Source organism: Anabrus simplex, chromosome 4 (genome assembly GCF_040414725.1).
Source record: "Anabrus simplex isolate iqAnaSimp1 chromosome 4, ASM4041472v1, whole genome shotgun sequence".
NCBI lineage: Eukaryota > Metazoa > Arthropoda > Insecta > Orthoptera > Tettigoniidae > Anabrus > Anabrus simplex.
Genome location: NC_090268.1, coordinates 249,312,265 through 249,331,436, shown reverse-complemented (window position 1 = coordinate 249,331,436; position 19,172 = coordinate 249,312,265). Strand labels below are relative to the sequence as shown.

The 19,172-nt window shown below is 38.7% G+C and overlaps 1 protein-coding gene across 2 annotated transcripts in view; it reads left to right on the top strand.

Moving 5' to 3' along the window:
• The window catches only part of JMJD6 (Bifunctional arginine demethylase and lysyl-hydroxylase PSR), a 193,076-nt gene extending 174,641 nt beyond the window's left edge, over window positions 1-18,435 (top strand). For both annotated transcript variants that reach the window (XM_067146429.2, XM_068227229.1), the window contains exon 9: window positions 14,997-18,435. The gene's annotated coding sequence lies outside the window, so the exon portion shown is untranslated. The remainder of the gene's footprint in view (window positions 1-14,996) is intronic.
• Window positions 18,436-19,172: the final 737 nt, after the last annotated feature.

Sequence of the window (19,172 nt, the reverse complement as noted above, 5' to 3'; positions counted from 1 at the left end):
CTGTGAAGTTTTTCAGTCTGTCAAAGCTAATAAAGGATTAATAAAATTAGAAAGTACCTGAAAAAGAAAACATTTAATAAATGTTATAAAAATCATAGATTAACTGTCAAAACTGAGAAGAAATGGTTTCTGCTATGATAAGTAATTTCTCTTCTAGTCAGTGCTTTTTTTTTTTTTTTTTTTTTTTTTTTTTTTTTTTTTTTTTTTTTTTTTTTTCAAAAAAAAGCTGGTGGTACTCACCCAAACTTCTTCATATCTCTTCTTATTCTTATCTCCAGATGTAACGTCATCTTCTCTTCCAAAGGTACCTATTGTCACGGCCACCAAATTAGGCAGGTCAGAGAAATTACGCTGTTGCCAAGGTTATGTAGCAACTCGCGAAGAAATGTCTAACTGAACACATCATTTCGGAGCGTGAGGCAGGTTGTTCTCTCTCAAGCTCCTGATGTTACTTTATACAATGTTTCGAAACAAATTATACTACAAGCTTCAGAAAAGACTGCTGATTTCAGTGGTATAACTATTTTCCACATAAACAACTTTAAATAATTATTAAAAATAAAATCTTGAACGAGTAAATTTAAATCCGTAGAATCATGTATTGAAAATTTCAGTAAGCGGCCAAGTTTTTATTTCTTCAGCCAATCGGATTTTGTCTGCGGGAAAAATGTAAAAAATCGCCTGACTTACATTTTTTTATCTGAAACATATTTCCGTGAGTCTTGTAGTTTTTCTGGAAAATTGCCCGGAAAGCGATCATGTAAATGGTGCTAACTGAGACGGTTCGGGGTGCGCGCGCCAGCACAGGCTGCAGGACGCAGTAAATACTTTCGGATTACATATTACTCTGTATTAGTTTTATTACATTATAACTTTAAATATTTGAATAATGTACATTGGACTGAGTAATATAGAAAAAGAACTAAAAAGGCACTATCTGTCGAGTCGTCATTTACATTGATGATGAATGGCTCCATTGTTTCGTCCCGTATTATTTCCTTGCCCCAATCGTCTGCTTGAAGATTTTCCGCGTGATTGAAGCACTTTTCCCAGTCTGCAGCAGTCACACGGATGATGGCTTCTGACGTGAGTTTTTCTGTGTCCTTTATTTTGAATGTCGTGTTCCTCTCTGCCACTTCTCTCTTGACTTGAGCCCAAATCAATTCACATTTACTATCCATCTTTTAACTGTACTTACAGTGTGAGCTCAACAGCTGCATGACAGGGAATGACTCGGGTAAGGTGGCCTGGAGCGGATGGGCTTCAGCTAGACAGCACTGCACGATCAGCGTTGCCAGTCCGTGCTCGGAGGTAAGCGACTCTCGACCATTTGTCGCTTCGCCGTTCCAATATCTGACAACAGCGCAGTTTTCCTCATCCGCCTAATTTGGTGGTCGCAACAATAGTTTAATACTGACCCACTCAGAAGAATTTTTCACTTCTATCTGTTTTTCTGGTCCTAAGCCTGTAAAATCTTCGTACATCTTACAACCTAGCATTTCTCTCTCTCTCTCTCTCTCTCTCTTTTTTTACATAAAGAAGTAATTTTTCCGGAGTTAATAACAATCGGGCCTATCATCGTCAGAATTGTTTCCCTCCAGTAAATCTGTCTATACTTCAGATGTTTTCTTCACATTCACTCGATTCACTGTTTGCATATTCGGGTTGATACTTCAAAAGAATCGTCATTCTTTCTTTTAATGCGTACCGGTCTTTCCAGATGGCGGCTGGAGTAGACATGCGCAAGCTTAGTGCTGCTGCAGTTTATGTTGCTTGTGTGGCAATAATCAGAGTTGTTGCGTTTTACAGTTCTATTTGAGTTAAGGAATCTATGTGTGCAAGTGAAAAAGTGAGTTCTCTTTTACATGGCTACTAGCAGAGAGAAACTACTATATTCCGGAATTCTCTCTGACTGGATGCACCATTTTCCAGACTTATAGGCGCCTCCCTGCTCACTCTGAGCCGAACGAGCCTAGAGACCTGGTCGCTCAGCTACTAGGGGTTTGCTTTGCCTCCTACTTCTGGCTGGAGATGTCCACTTAAACCCTGGTCCCACCACTAGTGAAATGAAAACAGATCTAAATATCTATTGTCAGAACGTGCAAAGCCTAAACAATAAGCTGTCTGATTGTGACCTATCCATGCCAGACTTACGAGAAGTTGACGTGATCGGACTTACTGTAACATGGCTCTCGTGGGCTAGTGACAGTGAACTACCACTCAGTACTAATTACAGCCTATTTTGTCGCGATCGTGCTACTCTAGGTATTGGAGTGATGCTAGCAGTGAACAGTGCGTTACTGTGTAAACGAAGGACTGATCTCGAATGCTAATATCGATCACTACTGATCTGCATTTAGGGCAGTCGCCCAGGTGGCAGATTCCCTATCTGCTGTTTTCCTAGCCTTTTCTTAAATGATTGCAAAGAAATTGGAAATTTATTGAACAGATCCCTTGATAAGTTATTCCAATCCCTAACTCCCCTTCCTATAAACGAATATTTGCCCCAATTTGTTCTCTTGAATTCCAACTTTATTTTCATATTGTGATCTTTCCTACTTTTAAAGACACTGTCCAAACTTATTCGTCTACTGATGTCCTCCCAATCCATCTCTCCACTGACAACTCGGAACATACCACTTAACTATTCTCATTTTGGTTCCGTATTGAAGTTGACGTATGTCTCAAGTATTATTACAATATTATAAGTCCACCTGTTCAATACAATCCTTGATATCTATGCCTATCACATAATTTCCGAACTCCGCTAGCTTTGACATACGTTTTATCATAAGCAACGCCTCTACAGAAGTTCCATTTTCTTCTCGACTTTCAGATATCCCAAACTTATACATTTTAACTTGTTTATTACATTCACACTTCCGTTTTAAATAACTGACAGTGATTTTACCACCTTGGTTTCAACTTGGGAATTGAAGAAACATCCCCCTTTGATGATTGTGTTTATACTCAAGGCCATCACAGTCTTAATGATATTATAAAAATATGGATCCATTTTAGTTTTAAACTCTCAAAATTTCATGTTTAATCACGTTTTAATCTTCAAAACTGTTAATTCACTCTCTTTTAACATACTTTGGTGCATTATCGTTATTTTAGATGTTATTGTATAATGTTTTACGAAATCATTTTTCAACATTTTAACCTATAATTTATAAGTATATGTATTATTTTCAAGATTGATATAGGCTGATGATGCCCGTAAGGAGGGTGAAACATGTACCTTTGACTTTTATGTATTATGTATAAAAAATCTTTGACCATATGAAATAGTGGATCATATTGTATTGTATTGAACAGGTGGACTTATAATATTGTAATAATACTTGAGACATACATACCACTTAGTCAAGCAGCTCGTCTCCTTTCTACCAAGTCTTCCCAGCCCAAACTTTGCAACATTTTTGTAACGCTACTCTTTTGTAGGAAATCGCCCAGAACAAATCGAGCTGCTTTTCTTTGGATTTTTTCCAGTTCCTGAATCAAGTAATCCTGGTAAGGGTCCCGTACACTGGAACCATACTCAAGTTGAGGTCTCACCAGAGACAAATATGCTCTCTCCTTTACATCCTTACTACAACCCCTAAATACTCTCATAACCATGTGCAGAGATCTGTACCCTTTATAAACAATCATATTTATGTGATTACCCCAATGAAGATCTTTCCTTATATTTATACCTAGGTATTTACAATGATCCCCAAAGGGAACTTACACCCCATCAACGCAGTAATTAAAACTGAGAGGACTTCTCCTATTTGTGAAACTCACAACGTAACTTTTATCCCAATTTATCATCATACCATTGCTTACTGTCCATCTCACAACATTATTGAGGTCATTTTGCGGTTGCTCACAATCTTGTAACTTATTTATTACTCTGTACAGAATAACATCATCTGCGAAAAGCCTTATCTCTGATTCCACTTCTTTACACATATCATTGATATATATAAGAAAACATAAAGGTCCAATAATACTGCCTTGAGGAATTCCCCTCCTAATTTTTACAGAGACAGATAAGGCTTCACCTACTCTAATTCTTTGAGTTCTATTTTCTAGAAAACCGGGCGAGTTGGCCGTGCGCGTAGAGGCGCGCGGCTGTGAGCTTGCATCCGGGAGATAGTAGGTTCGAATCCCGCTATCGGCAGCCCTGAAAATGGTTTTCCGTGGTTTCCCATTTTCACACCAGGCAAATGCTGGGGCTGTACCTTAATTAAGGCCACGGCCGCTTCCTTCCAACTCCTAAGCCTTTCCTATCCCATCGTCGCCATAAGACCTATCTGTGTCGGTGCGACGTAAAGCCCCTAGCAAAAAAAAAAAAAAAAAAAAAAAAAAATATTTTCTAGAAACAGAGCCACCCATTCAGTCACTCTTTTGTCAAGTCCAATTGCACTCATTTTTGCCAGTAGTTTCCCATGATCTACCCTATCAAATGCCTTAGATAAGTCAATCGCAATACAGTCCAACTGACCTCCTGAATCCAGGATATCTGCTATATCTTGCTGGAATCGTACAAGTTGGGCTTCAGTGGAATAACCTTTCCTAAACCCAAACTGCCTTCTGTCAGACCAATTATTAATTTTGCAAACATATCTTATAAAATCAGAAAGAATGCTTTCCCAAAGCTTACATACAATGTATGTCAAACTGTCTGGCCTGTAATTTTCAGCTTTATGCCTATCACCCTTTCCTTTATATACAGGGGCTACTATAGCAACTCTCCATTCATTTGGTAAAGTTCCTTCATGCAAACAAAAATCAAACAAGTACTTCAGATATGGTACTAAATCCCAATCCATTGTCTTTAGTATATCCCCCGAAACCTTATCAATTCCAGCTGCTTTTCTAGTTTTCAACTTTTGTATCTTACTGTAAATGTCATTGCTGTCATAGGTAAATTTTAATACTTCTTTAGTATTAGTCACCTCCTCTATCTGGACATTATCCTTGTAACCAACAATCTTTACATACTGCTGACTGAATACTTCTGCCTTTTGAAGATCCTCGCATACACACTCCCCTTGTTCATTAATTATTCCTGGATTGTCCTTCTTGGAACCTGTTTCTTCCTTAAAGTACCTATACATAATCTTCCATTTTTCACTAAAATTAGTGTGGCCACCAATTATGCTTGCCATCATGTTATCCTTAGCTGACTTCTTTGCTAGATTCAATTTCCTACCGGGCGAGTTGGCCGTGCGCGTAGAGGCGTGCGGCTGTGAGCTTGCATCCGGGAGATAGTAGGTTCGAATCCCACTATCGGCAGCCCTGAAAATGGTTTTCCGTGGTTTCCCATTTTCACACCAGGCAAATGCTGGGGCTGTACCTTAATTAAGGCCACGGCCGCTTCCTTCCAACTCCTAGGGCTTTCCTATCACATCGTCGCCATAAGACCTATCTGTGTCGGTGCGACGTAAAGCCCCTAGCAAAAAAAGATTCAATTTCCTAGTAAGTTCCTTCAATTTCTCCTTACTTCCACAGCCATTTCTAACTCTATTTCTTTCCAACCTGCACCTCCTCCTTATCTCTTTACTTCCCTGTTATAATATAGTGGATCTTTACCATTCCTTACCACCTTTAAAGGTACAGACCTATTTTCACATTCCTCAACAATTGCTTTAAACCCATCCCAGAGTCTGTTTACATTTTTATTTACCATTTTCCAGCGATCATAGTTATTTTTTAATTACTGCCTCATGCCTGTTTTATCAGCCATATGGTACTGCCTAACAGTCCTAATTTTGATCTCTTCCTTTCTTTCACATTTATTTTTTATTACCACAGAAACAGCTTCGTGATCACTAATACCGTCTATTACTTTGGTTTCTCTAGAGAGCTCATCTGGTTTTACCAGCACCACATCCAGAGTATTCTTCCCTCTAGTTGGTTCCATCACTTTCTGAATCAGGTGCCCTTCCCATATTAACTTATTTGCCATTTGTTGGTCATGCTTCCTATCGTTTGCATTACCTTCCCAATTGACATTTGGTAAATTGAGATCACCCGCTACAATCATGTTCCTTTGCTTATCGTTTCCCACATAGCTGATTATCTTATCAAATAATTCTGAATCAGCATCTGCGCTACCCTTTCCTGGTCTGTACACTCCAAAGACATCTAGTTGCCTATTGTCTTTAGAAGTGAGCCTTACCCCTAGAATTTCATGCTTGTCATCTTTAACTTTTTCGTAGCTTATAAATTCTTTCACGAGAATGAATACTCCCCCTCCTACCTTTCCTATCCTATCTCTACGATACACCCTCCAGTTCTGTGAGAAAATTTCTGCATCCATTATATCATTTCTCAGCCATGATTCAACTCCTATTAAAATATCTGGTAAGTATATATCTATTAAATTACTTAATTCTATTCCTTTCTTTACAATACTTCTACAGTTGAGCACTAACAGTTTTATGTCATCTCTACTTCATGTGCAGTTCCCTGTTCCCTTAACACCACTCCCTAGGCCACCCTGTTTCCCTGAATGTACCTCCCTATAACCCTTCCAAACAAATTTCCTAACATGTACCACTGCAGTTTAAGTGAAGGCCATCTGAGCGCAGATCCCTATCTCCTACCCACCCATTAGGATCTAGAAATTTCACTCCCAGTTTCCCACATACCCACTCCATAGTCTCATTTAAATCCCTAATCACCTTCCAGTCAGTATCCCTCCTACACGGTATTCCACTGATAACAATCTCCGCTTCCTTAAACTTCATCCGTGCTGCATTTACCAGATCCCACACATCCCCAACTATGTTGGTACTTATACCTGCTTGTCTTACATTGTTAGTACCAACGTGAAACACTACCACTTTCTCCTTTCCCTCCTCCTTCTCTTCTACTTTCTTCAACATCTGTCTTAACCTAATTCCTGGATAACACTCTACCCTGGTACCCTTTCCTCCACACACTTTCCCGACATGTCTAACGATAGAATTCCCCATGACCAGAGCCTCAACCCCACCCACCTCATTTGATCCCCTCCCCTCCTGGTCAGTCCTATCTTTCCTGACAGCTGCAGAAGCTACTTCCTCCTCCCTTTTCTCCATCTCATGACCCTGTTCCACCTGTCTTTTCCTATCCATTACTCCACATTTTCCTTTCCTACCTCTTCCTTTCCTCCTGCTTCCAAACTTCTCGGCAACAGTTCCCTGTTCCACATCTTCCTTCGGTTGTTCTACCTGCAGTGACTCGTACCGATTTCTCACCGACACCTGTCCTGAATTTTGATCCTGAATGGAGCCCTTAGCCTGCAATCTCCTTCCCCTTAAAACATTAGACCACCTGTCTTCCACAATTCCCCCATTTCCTTCCAATCCCTCTATTTCACCTACTGTATCCTGTACATTCTTTGGAGGCCTACTTTCCTTCCTGTCCTCTGAGAGTATCCTAATTATCTCCCTCAAGCTCTCCAACTCCTCCCTCATACTCCTTAATGCCTGGCCACACCCACAGGTGCTACACTCGCACTGCTTAGGCATTTTTTTAATAAATAATGAAAAGAAAAGGAAAAATAAGAGAACTTATTCTGTGCAAAATAAAAATGAAAGGAAAGAAATATTGTCTAGGTTAGTTCACAAAGAACACACGACAGTATGTTATTTAATATAGGCTACTACTACCTAAAATACTACTTAATTGTACTATTTTTATTCCTACAACACGCTAACACGATGAAAATTGCTGTTAATTACTGGAAACCGAGAATTATACACAAGAATTGCACAATTCTTAACTGCAGTTAAGTCTACCCTAATTACAACAACAGAATTTTAGCAAGAGAGTTACTACAGATACCACAGAAACGGTACTATACTATACAAATATTTCACAGTAATAGAATAATTACGCTACTTTCTAATAAGATGCTATAATACACTACGATAATTTTAAACTACGTTCAGACTAAGTACAGATACTACAATACACTACAATAATTTTAAACTACGTTCAGACGTATTCTTATTACAGGTTATTACCAAGAAAAAACAGAAAAGAAAATTACCATTAAATTTTGAAATTTGCAAAACTACTCAAAATTATAGAATAGACACTCTAATTTCTAATAAGTTACTATACTACACTACAATAATGTTTAAACTACGTTCGGACCTATACTAGCTTCTTACTAAGCACAAATAGAAATGAAAATTCCAATTAGGCCTAAATTTAGATATTCGCAAGAACTACCGGTAGGTACGGTACTCATAGATTACCAACGAAGTTAAACTGTGTGTTAGTGTGGGTGGGGCTACTCTTTCCTCGACGCCCTGTACTTGTGGGATGTTACTATAGACCACCACACAGCCCATTCTGTGACCTTGAACAGTGCCTGGAATCAGTCATTGCAGCTCTCCCTCGTGGTGAAGTAATTTTAATGGGTGACTTTATCATGTCTATAAAGTGGTCTTCTCCAACTACCGGACTGTCAGCTAACAACTGTGACACACATTTTATAGACAGTTTTATTAACGGCCTCGGACTGAAACAGTTTAATATGTACCCAACCGTGGACCCAACACCCTGGACCTCATGCTTTCCTCATTAGAACTTAAAACAATAACCTCAGGCAGAAACCTTTTCCTCTGCAACCACCAGTCTCTCGATGCTACATTCCTCCTACCCCACCCCTCCTCAAAGCCTCACAGCAGGACATCCTCCCGCCCTACCTACATCTGACGCCATGCCGACCGGCCTGCAATGTGTCGTGCCCTGGAATGTTTTCCTTGGAGCCTTCTTGAAATAGCTGATATCGAATCAGCTCTTGACCAACTGTATGACTGGCTGCAAGCTGCTTATTAAAGACTTTATACCTGCACACCAGGCTACTACCAGCAAATATCAACACTGGATATCACAAAAGACCAGACTGATACTATTTAATGAGAAGAGAGCTTGGCACCTGTGGAAAGACTTCCCAATCCCACACACTCACAATACCTTCGTTAAAATCTGCCACCACACAAGGTTTATGGTCAGAAGAGACTACAAAACACATGTAGACACTGTCACTGAAAACGTCCGCAGCAATCCCGAGCGCTACTGGAGTCTCATCAACACACGGAGAAGGACGGAGCGGATTCCTGTCAGCGTGAATCACAACGATGCAACAGCAGACGGCACCGATCACAATGAACTGTTCAACAGGTATTTCTTCTCTAACTTCTCCCCTCTCTTACAAAACCAACCGCTCCCTCCCGTAGGTACAGTTTCAAACAGAACCCTATGAAGCATAACGACCACACCAAGTGGAGTTCACAACCTTCTTCAAACTCTTTGTACCAACAAAGCTACCGGTCCCGACACTATAGGTCCTCTTTTCTTAAAAAATACTGCCAGCACCCTTGGCGTCCCTCTCTCTAAATTAATTAACAGATGTTTTGCCGTGGGCTATTTTCCTATTACCTGGAAACAGGCAAATATTGTTCCACTTCTCAAATCAGGCAACAAATTTAATGTTTCATCTTACCGACCAATTTCTATTCTCCCCACACTATCCTTTATCTTTGAAAAAATTATACACCAGCGTCTCCTCCCATTCACCTTGCCCTATATCTCAACCAAGCAGCATGGTTTTCTACCAGGTGGCTCTTGTCTAACAAACCTGGCCACTCTGCTTAGCTTTGCATCACATGCCATTGCAGCTAAATCACAGCTGGATATCTGCTACGTAGACATCCCGAAAGCTTTCGATTCTGTAGACCATACTTTGTTGCTCCATAAACTCTCCGAACGATTTAATATACATGGCAGTCTTCTGACCCTTCATGCTGGCTTCCTACATAAGCGTTGGCAGAGTGTGGTAATATCAGGCACTTCATCCTCATGGTTACCAGTCACCTCCGGTGTCCCATAAGGCCCCTTGCTGTTTTCCTTGTTTATGGACAATCGTGCCATCCAAACTCAACTCAACGAAACAGCGAATACCCTACTATTTGCTGATGACTGCAAGATGAAATGAAATGTCATATGGCTTTTAGTGCCGGGATATCCCAGGATGGGTTCGGCCCGCCAGGTGCAGGTCTTTGTAGTTGACACCTGTAGGCAACCTACGCGTCATAATGAGGATGAAATGATGGATGAAGACAACACATACACCCAGCCCCCGTGCCATTGGAATTAACCAATTAAGGTTAAAATCCCCGACCCGGCCAGGAATCGAACCCGGGACCCTCTGAACCGAAGGCCAGTACGCTGACCGTTCAGCCAACGAGTCGGACGACTGCAAGATATTTATGGAGATCAGGAATCCAGCAGATGCAGCTCTGCTACAGTCCTCACTTAATGCCCTCTCGAACTGGTGCCGTACTTGGAAACAGCCACATGACCATAACACTACGTAAATCTCCTCTACCGACATCGTATTACCTACTCAACAAGCCCATCACTGTAGTTATGCAACAGCGTGACCTATGTGTAATATTTGATACAAAATTACAATTTAAGACCCATATAGAAACATATAAAACCAAGGCCATGAAATTACTAGGCATTCTCTACCGCTTCACAGAAATTTCTGACTCCACTGCTCTTCGCCACTTCTTCCTCACGATCATTCAACCTCTCGTAAACTACTGCTCTCCGATCTGGACAACAGCCTCCCCCTCCAATATTAACCAGTTAGACAGAGCAGTATTCTTCTTTGCTGCAATTGTTAGGAACAGAAATCCCAAGCTCAGAAATGTCACTGCTGCACATTAGGCGACAGGTAGCTGACCTGAATTTTCTCCATGAGATCTTAAATGGGCATTACTGTTCGGAACATCTTGTCTCACTCTTCTCTCTGTGTTACTTCGCAATCCACCAGAACCAAAGACCTTCTCCACATTCCCCACACTCAGCACTCAATACTTAAACGATCTTTCCTAATCTGCCTTCCAACTCCCTTTAACAATATTAATAGGAGACAAGAACTTGATACAGCATCAAATAAAAGCATATTCCAGAGGGGTGTAAATAGTCTCTTAAAGATAAGTTGAATTGAAGGGATTATACTACCATCTTGACCCACGACGACTTGGCTATGAACATGGACATTCTCATGGTTTTCAATTTGGGCAGTTGTTATTAGTAGGCTGTGTATCTGATCTTGTTATATTTTTTTGTTATATTTTACTATGAAAGTTTACATTTGTTAATTAGTCTGTTGACAGTGCAAGTGAAATTTGCTCAGTGTAGCTGTATCTTGTGCTTCGTGAATAAATAAATCATTAATTAGTTATTTTCTTCATTTCATTTCTCTAGCTTGTAAACCACATGCACACTTGCTCCTACTAAATGACTAGGAACGTGCTTGCCTTGGTAGCACAAAACAAGTGTTTTATGCTTTTCAAAGTATTTAAAAACAACAAAAGCAGTTACATTTAAAGATACATTAATCCCAGATTAACTATGATGGTTAGCTATTTACTAGTTGTTTGTGGGTACATTGATATTAACGGCAATATGGATATTGTTCGATTGTTCTTGACAAAAACCCTTTGTTTGCTGAAGGGTGAGGAAACCAACCCCCTACTCTATTGTATTTCAGTAGCCAAAAATGTCGGGGGCCAAGAAACAGCAAGATGAAGATTATCTCTTTCTTTTAGCTCCGAACTGATGGCACAAAATGGTTAATAGGCCAAGAATGATAACACTACGTAAGAAAATTTGATGAAGTTTGTGTTTATCTTATTTTTTGTGCATTTATTGCTTAATTTGGTGATGTTGATTATGAAAATATAAGTAGTTGTTCTTAAGTGTCAATATTTTGGATATGATAATGAATGTTTCAATTTTCTTAAAAGCTACTAATATTGCATGCTTATTTAATATGATTTGAGTCCTATAGAAGAAATCTACCATACAGTACCTCAAGAATTGATGGGAATAAGTGCAAAAATATTGAATAACACTAAATCTTCACCCAACGATGGTGACGTTAAAAAATGTACGTTAGAACAGCTTTTCCTCTTACGTTCTTCTGACCCCTCTGCTCGTACTATACCCCACACATAGTGTCCCATCATAGCACAGTCCCAACGTTCCTGATACCTTCTTTCCATGCAGTGAATGTCTTGGTGAAAGCGTTCACCATGTTCTTCACTTACAGCTCCTAAATTTGGCCTAAAGAAATCAATATGAGAAAACAAATATGCATTTTCACAGACATTCTACATCCAAGTACATGATAACTCTGTATCAAATTCTCTATCAGTTTGATGTAATTCTCACTTCTGTTGTTTCCCAAGAACTGTTGCATTACCGTTCTAAAAGCATCCCAGGTCCGGTGAAAATTCCGCCTTTTATATTTTGCTTCAGATAACTTGAACATTTGTCTGATGAGGCTCAAAACCTCACTGTTGTTATCTAAACCTTTGATGAATTGTTTAGCAAGTCCAAGTTTGATATGGAGTGGTGGTAACAGAATCTTCTCCCTGGAAGCAAGGAGCTCATTTCTCACGTTGTGTGCACCTGAAACGAGTTCTTTTCTTGTTGGCCATTCTTTCCTGGTGTAATGCTGATCATTCGCTCTGTTGTCCCACAGGCAGAGGAAGCAAGAATATTTGGTGTAGCCACCTTGAAGCCCGAGAAGAAACCCAAAAATCTTAAAATCACCGCAAACATCCCATTTGTAATATCCGTAATTTAGTTTTTCCAAGAGCAGCTTGATATTTTCATAAGTTCCCTTAGGTTGTGCTGAATGAGCTGCTGGTATGGAAGGAAACTTGTTCCCATTGTGCAGTAGAACAGCTTTGAGACTTCTACTTAAACTGTCTATAAATAGATGCCATTGATCCGGTTCATCAGGAATCTTAATGTGTTCAAACAGACCATTAACATTACTACAAGAACAAAGAGTTGTGTACATTTGATAGAAGCATGCAAAATCCTCATGCTTTAGCCTATATCCCCCTGTGGGTGGGGGCGGTATCCCTGCCTGTCGTAAGTGGCGACTAAAAGGGGCCCCAGGGGCTCTGAACTTTGGAGCGTGGGTTGGCGACCACGGGGTCCTCAGCTGAGTCCTGGCATTGCTTCCACTTACTTGTGTCAGGCTCCTCACTTTCATCTATTCTATCCGACCTCTCTTCGTCAACTCTTGTTCTTTTCCGACCCCGACGCTATTAGGTTTGCGAGGGCTATGGAGTCTTTCATTTTCACGCCCTTCTTGGCCCTTGTCTTCCTTTGGCCGATATCTTCATTTTTTGAAGTGTCGGATTCCTTCCATTTTTGCCTAGTTGTACTTCCTCTTAAAACAATAATCACCACCACTGTAGTCTATATTTTGTTATTTTATAGGATTTATCGAGCAAGTTACATTGCTTCAGACGGGGATGCAAGAAGTTCAGCCTTTGATTTAGTTGCAACTCCCTAACAAGGTCATCCAAGTTCGGCTGAGTAAAGAGCTGTGGTTCCAAATTGCTGTCATTATTAAAACTGAAATCACTGTCATCACTTGAATTTGTCTCTACGTCCTTTTCACGTGTATTCTGTTTTGGTGGTGATGGAATTGGCAGCTTTTCACTGTATGGTACTGGAGCAATAGATGACAGTATGCTAGGATATGGAATATTTTTCCTGCTTTTTGTACTTATGTAATGTGTAAATCCACCATACAATAATAACATTCATGATGATTTGTAGGCTCCTGCTTTATTCGGGGAACTGCAAATGGCATAGATTTTCTTGTTCCACGTTGCCAACCCTCAAAAGTAGACCGACAGCTGCCACAAGTGACATGGGGAGCCCGTGAAACATGTTGGTCTCGAACATGCACCCTGAAATAAGTGTGGTACGCCTCACAGAACTTCTTACTGGGCATAATTTTATGTTTCACTTGTTTAGATCCAATGTAATGTCAACAAACATAACGAAACGCGTCTGCTGGCAATTTACGTCTGGATGTTGACATTTTTCGTTAAAAGACAACAATTCAACGTTACTTATAACCACAGAACTGGATCTACATTCACAAACGACAGGAAGACATTTTGTGAAAAATATTGATATATATATATTGATACATAGAGTTGGCTTTTTAAAGAAGTCTATATATTGAACCTTTCCAGATGTATACCAATACTGATGGAACATCACATTAAAGTGATCTAGTGGTGATCACCTTGAACAACTACGAATGGCAGAAAAAGTGGTAAATTCATAATTTTTCACAAACCGTTAAAATATCAAAAAGTATCGACATTTGAAAAAACTAATGGCATATTTGCATACTGCACGTTGGTTTTGTACAATAAACACAAAGAAATGAACATAAACAATTTTTTGTTTGTAATGTTAGATTGGTAATTTATAGAAATTTAAATCGTGATAGATCGTATAGATATGTAGACGTAACAAAACCAGACAAACAAGCTTGATTTTAAGTCGTAAGCCAAAACTTCATAGGAAATGTGATAGGAATATTCTGAATAATATACAATTCATTGGTTTTTTCTTTCGAGAAAAAGGTTTTGGTACTGCATACCATTGCATACCACCACAAAAGGAAGCACTGCTTTTAGTTCTTTTCATTTGACATATTAACTGTAATTCATAAGTTCAAGTCGAATTATGCCTTGGCGAGAAGATTTGACACAAATCATGCTTGTGCAAGTCTATCCTGCTGAACTGTTGTGATTGTTTACTCTCTTCTAGACAGCCCCTTTTACTGGAAGTGTTTGAGTCGTTCTCTTGCTGTCACTTTTCCAAACTGTGTATCGTACATGAACCTAATCATAAATTATAATCACAAGGAAATGTTTGCAATTAATCTTCTAAGATCTTATTATATTGCATAGAATGAAGAACTTGCTACCTTAACTAGGTACACTTCAGAAATCCGACCTAAATAGTACCGGTAGTTGACCTTTATACTACATAATAGTGACATACTTATGTACTGGTCTGAATCTTAAAATTTAGAGCATAAGCTATTTGTTTTAAAATTTTACTTGGCGATTTCATGATAGTTGTATGCTTTGTTTCAGATGCTGGCGCATGAGACTACATGTGATATGAAGACCATTGTGAATTTTATAGTGAGTGTCATTTAAGGAGAGAGAGTGTGAGTGTGTGTGGGTCTTTTTAATTTTAAAAAAATATGAATTCCTTTACCTTCTTGAAGAAAGAAATAATTTTGAAATGTATATATGAAGTATTGTACCTTGGTAATTCTGAATGTGTATTGTGATATTTTATGCACTAGATGAATAGTGTAAGAAAATACAGTGACTCTGAGGTGCATCCAGCTCATTCAGAACTCACTGTTTTGTCTATGTCCTATGGTATTTTGATCACTTGATATTTATCTGCAGGACTTGCAGTTGACAACTTTTTCAAACTACAGGATCCCATTTGTCATTCATACTCCCACTTGTAAACCAACAGTTAAATTAAATCTTCAAACTGGCTGTTGGATTTAGATTGCTAATGATGTATTTTCAGTTCAGTTTATTTACAGTGTTCATTTTTAAGTGCCTAAACTGTAAGTGAAAAATGTACTTTTTGCTACCCCTGTTGATGATTGGCTACAGGAAGATTTGATGCATACGAGTTTCTGCTTTCCTTTGAGCAAGTGCTTCCTTCCAGTATTGTTATAGATACAAAATATAAAAGTATGGAATTCTGTTTACAACATTTTGTACAGTATTATTATGTTTTGCTTATTTCTCTAGAGAAGAATTAAAAACACTACCTAGCATTTAGAAATTTTTTTTTTTTTTTAAAGAAAGGGTATGTTAGGTGATCTTAACTAATTTTGGGTCGCCGAACACGAATCTGTTTTCCGTTTCAGTGTATCATGTCTCGTTTTCTCACAGTAGGTACATCAAAATAAAAAAAGATATTGCATGTAATAATATAAAGTACTGAAAAATTAAAGTAGGTTTGGAAATATTTACAGAAAAATATTATGATATTTTGTAAACAGTCCATGACAATGTGTTACACTATTTATTTTGTGAGTCCAGGCCAAATAAACAGAAGTTTCATTTATAGAAGTGCCAGTATCTGGGGTCAAACCAAGATCTCTTTGTTCATGTAGATGCTGATATACATACGTGGTTTCTGTGCTCTAGTAACAAAATGTGAGCAAAGACTTTACAAAGAAGGCAATGTATATGTAAAAGTACACACACACAAAGAAATTATTACAGGAAAAAATTTGGTATTCACCTTAATGTGAACAGTCCTAGTAGATACCCTGTTGGAATGACCAGTGGTTGGTTGCCCGGTGTTTGACTGCTGCATGTTTGCTATATCTGTTTTAATACCAACAGTAGTCAGCCATCCCATCTCCCCTGGTATCTTCTTTCTGCCTCCTTGATGTCTTGATGAAACCTCTCTTCCATCTCTTTATTAACAGCCCCAGGATTTTCCAGAAAGTGATCAAGTTAAGAAGGAAGTAAGTGCAGTTTCAGGTTCATTCTACTCATCAACTCTTTAATGTGATACAGCATTGTTTCCACTGTTGTTTTAAACTGTTCATCCTTTACATTTTCTAGGAAATTTGTCACAACGTCCTTCATTGAAATCCTTGCAGCAAGTTCTGTGACATTAATCTCTTCAAAATTTTGGTCTTTCAGAAACTTTCTAATTTGTGGCTCATCAAAAATGCCGTCCTTGACTTTTACATCTGATAAATTTGGAAATTTGCTTGGAATGTACTGAAAACATGGGTTGCTTTTGTCCAAGGCCTTAACAGGTTGCTTCATGATTGCTAGTTTGATGTGTAGCAGTGGTAAAATAACTTTTTCTGGGTCAACTAAGGCAGCATTTGTAACATTCACATAAATGACAAGGGAATTAAGTGTAGCCTGCTTGTTGTCCTAATAGAATACCACTCACCTTCAAGTCTCAACACATATTCTGCTTTTGCTTATAATATTTTATTTTATCTAAAACAGTTTGCATTGCGATGTAATTTTCTTTTAGTGAAACGGAATGTCTCACAGGTATCGGAGTTAGAATGTATGTGTTATGAAGTAATACAGCCTTAAGCTTCTTTTAGAGGAATCCACAATCTCCAATCATCCAGTTTGTAGTCATTCCCCAGCTGTTCTATCAGTCCTGGAATGTCAAAGCAGCAGGTTAGATCATCTTCCTTCTTGAAATACTTCTTGAACTCCTTATCTCTATGTCTATACCAAGAAAAGGTAGTTTCAAGCGTAAGAAAATGTTTTTCTTTCAATCGTGACCCTAGCAGTTCACTTGTTCCTTTGTGAGACCGAGGTCTCACATCAGATTACTCAACTACGGCTGGTTAAACAGTTGTGGACTTACTGCTTCTGTGGCTGTTGAAAAATCCATATAAACTTGCTTATCATCAGAATTTGAGACAGATCATCAGGTAAACTGGTAGGAGGTGAAGGTATTAGAATTTTTGGTCCATGAGAAACGGGCTTTAAATTCAGGTACACGATACTGTCCTTATTTTTCTTATTAAATCCAGCTACTTTACATAGGCAAAAGTAACAGTCACTGGTATGGTCCTCGAGCTCATACCAAACCATCCCTATCCCAAATGGAAGGACCTTGCTTTTCCCAAGCCTCCACTGACTTAGGTTTTAGAGGCACGTTTTACAAATTATGTGGGGAGCCCACGCCTTGTCCAAGTCCTGTAATTTTACTTTAAAATGGACATAATCTCATAATATAAACTTTTCACCAATGCAGTTATTGGCCTACTCTGCCTCTTCATTATATAACGCCCACACCCGTAACAGAATGAGTCTGGCTTATTCACACAAAATATTCTAATTCCTGATACAGTCACTATTTTCACAACACAATATAAACAACAGGTCGGACTTCCACTGCACTCATGATGCAACCGACTGCCACAGGACTAGGCCACAACTCTGAATTTCAGGTGGTAACAATTCTAAAAAGAGACTGGTATTGGAGGAGTTCAATGGAGCAGAGAAATTTGGCGAAGGGGAGTTGGATTGACAAACACGCACAACAGTGTCAAACAGATCACTGACACACCACACTAACAACTACCTATTAGCCGTTACTGCAAAGCAGGAGTGAGTTGCAGTGACACATGTTCAGTCAATAAATGCCTATTAACATTAAAACTGTATGTAATACAAGGAAAACTGTGACATTTCTGAAATTAGGTGACTTTATTTGGATAAAATCACTTATCAGGTACTTTGCTGCAAAAATCATGCTGGATAGTGATATTAATCAAATTTTTTACAGTATTATTATCTGTAAAAGACAGCTGAAGGATTACCTATGCACAGACCAGTGGAAAAGAAAATCATAATGGAGCTCTCATTCAGAGAGTGTATTGCCAGATAAAAATTATGAGAATGGTTGACGTAGCTTGTTGATGCCAATATGTGACCCGTTGTACAGAAAGGGACCTAAAGTTGGGTTTTTCATTTTTAATATTTTTGTGGGTCTAAAAATTGGCATATGATACTGAGAATTTAAAAAAAAAGAGTTCATGCTTCTAGCTACAATACTTAAGAAAATATTAATTCTTTACCATTAAGAACCATAGGTAGTGCAAGAAGTCAAAACATACAAAATGTAGTTTTTACACTACAAACACTTCTGTTCAACTCTGCTGTAAAATTTCCATTACGGACTTTGGTTCCCTTTCCGCACAACTGGTCAGATACACTGAAACCATGTTCTCCCAGAATGGATTTTAGATTCAAGAGAGCAAAGTAGACCACTTTTAGGAGAGGTTCAGAAATCAAGTCCCAGTTTTGAAACGCTCTGTAGTGTGACACATTTTTACAGTTTAAATGCTTACATTTGTAGGTGTGCAGCAGACACTTCCAGGTGTAAGTATATGGTATCATTGCAGGAGAAGTGAAGGAAAGAAATTATTGGTGTTGCAAGTTGCTAGGAATACAGTGTAAATTACTGGACCTGGACTTCCTTAAAACATGTCCAATTTGTTTTTGTTTTGTTTTTCAAAATTTAAAGGATCAGTTTGATCACTTACTACTATTATTTTTGTATATACAGTACTGGGTGGTTACAATAATTAAACTTTCCCCACTTAGCTGTCTCTTTGTGGTAAACAAGCTATCACTCAGGAAACTTACAATGAACCTTGCCAAGGACATGGGAAAGAGAAACAATGAATAAGCAATCCCAATGAAACACTCTTAAAGTGTTGCCATTTCATACAATGTCCC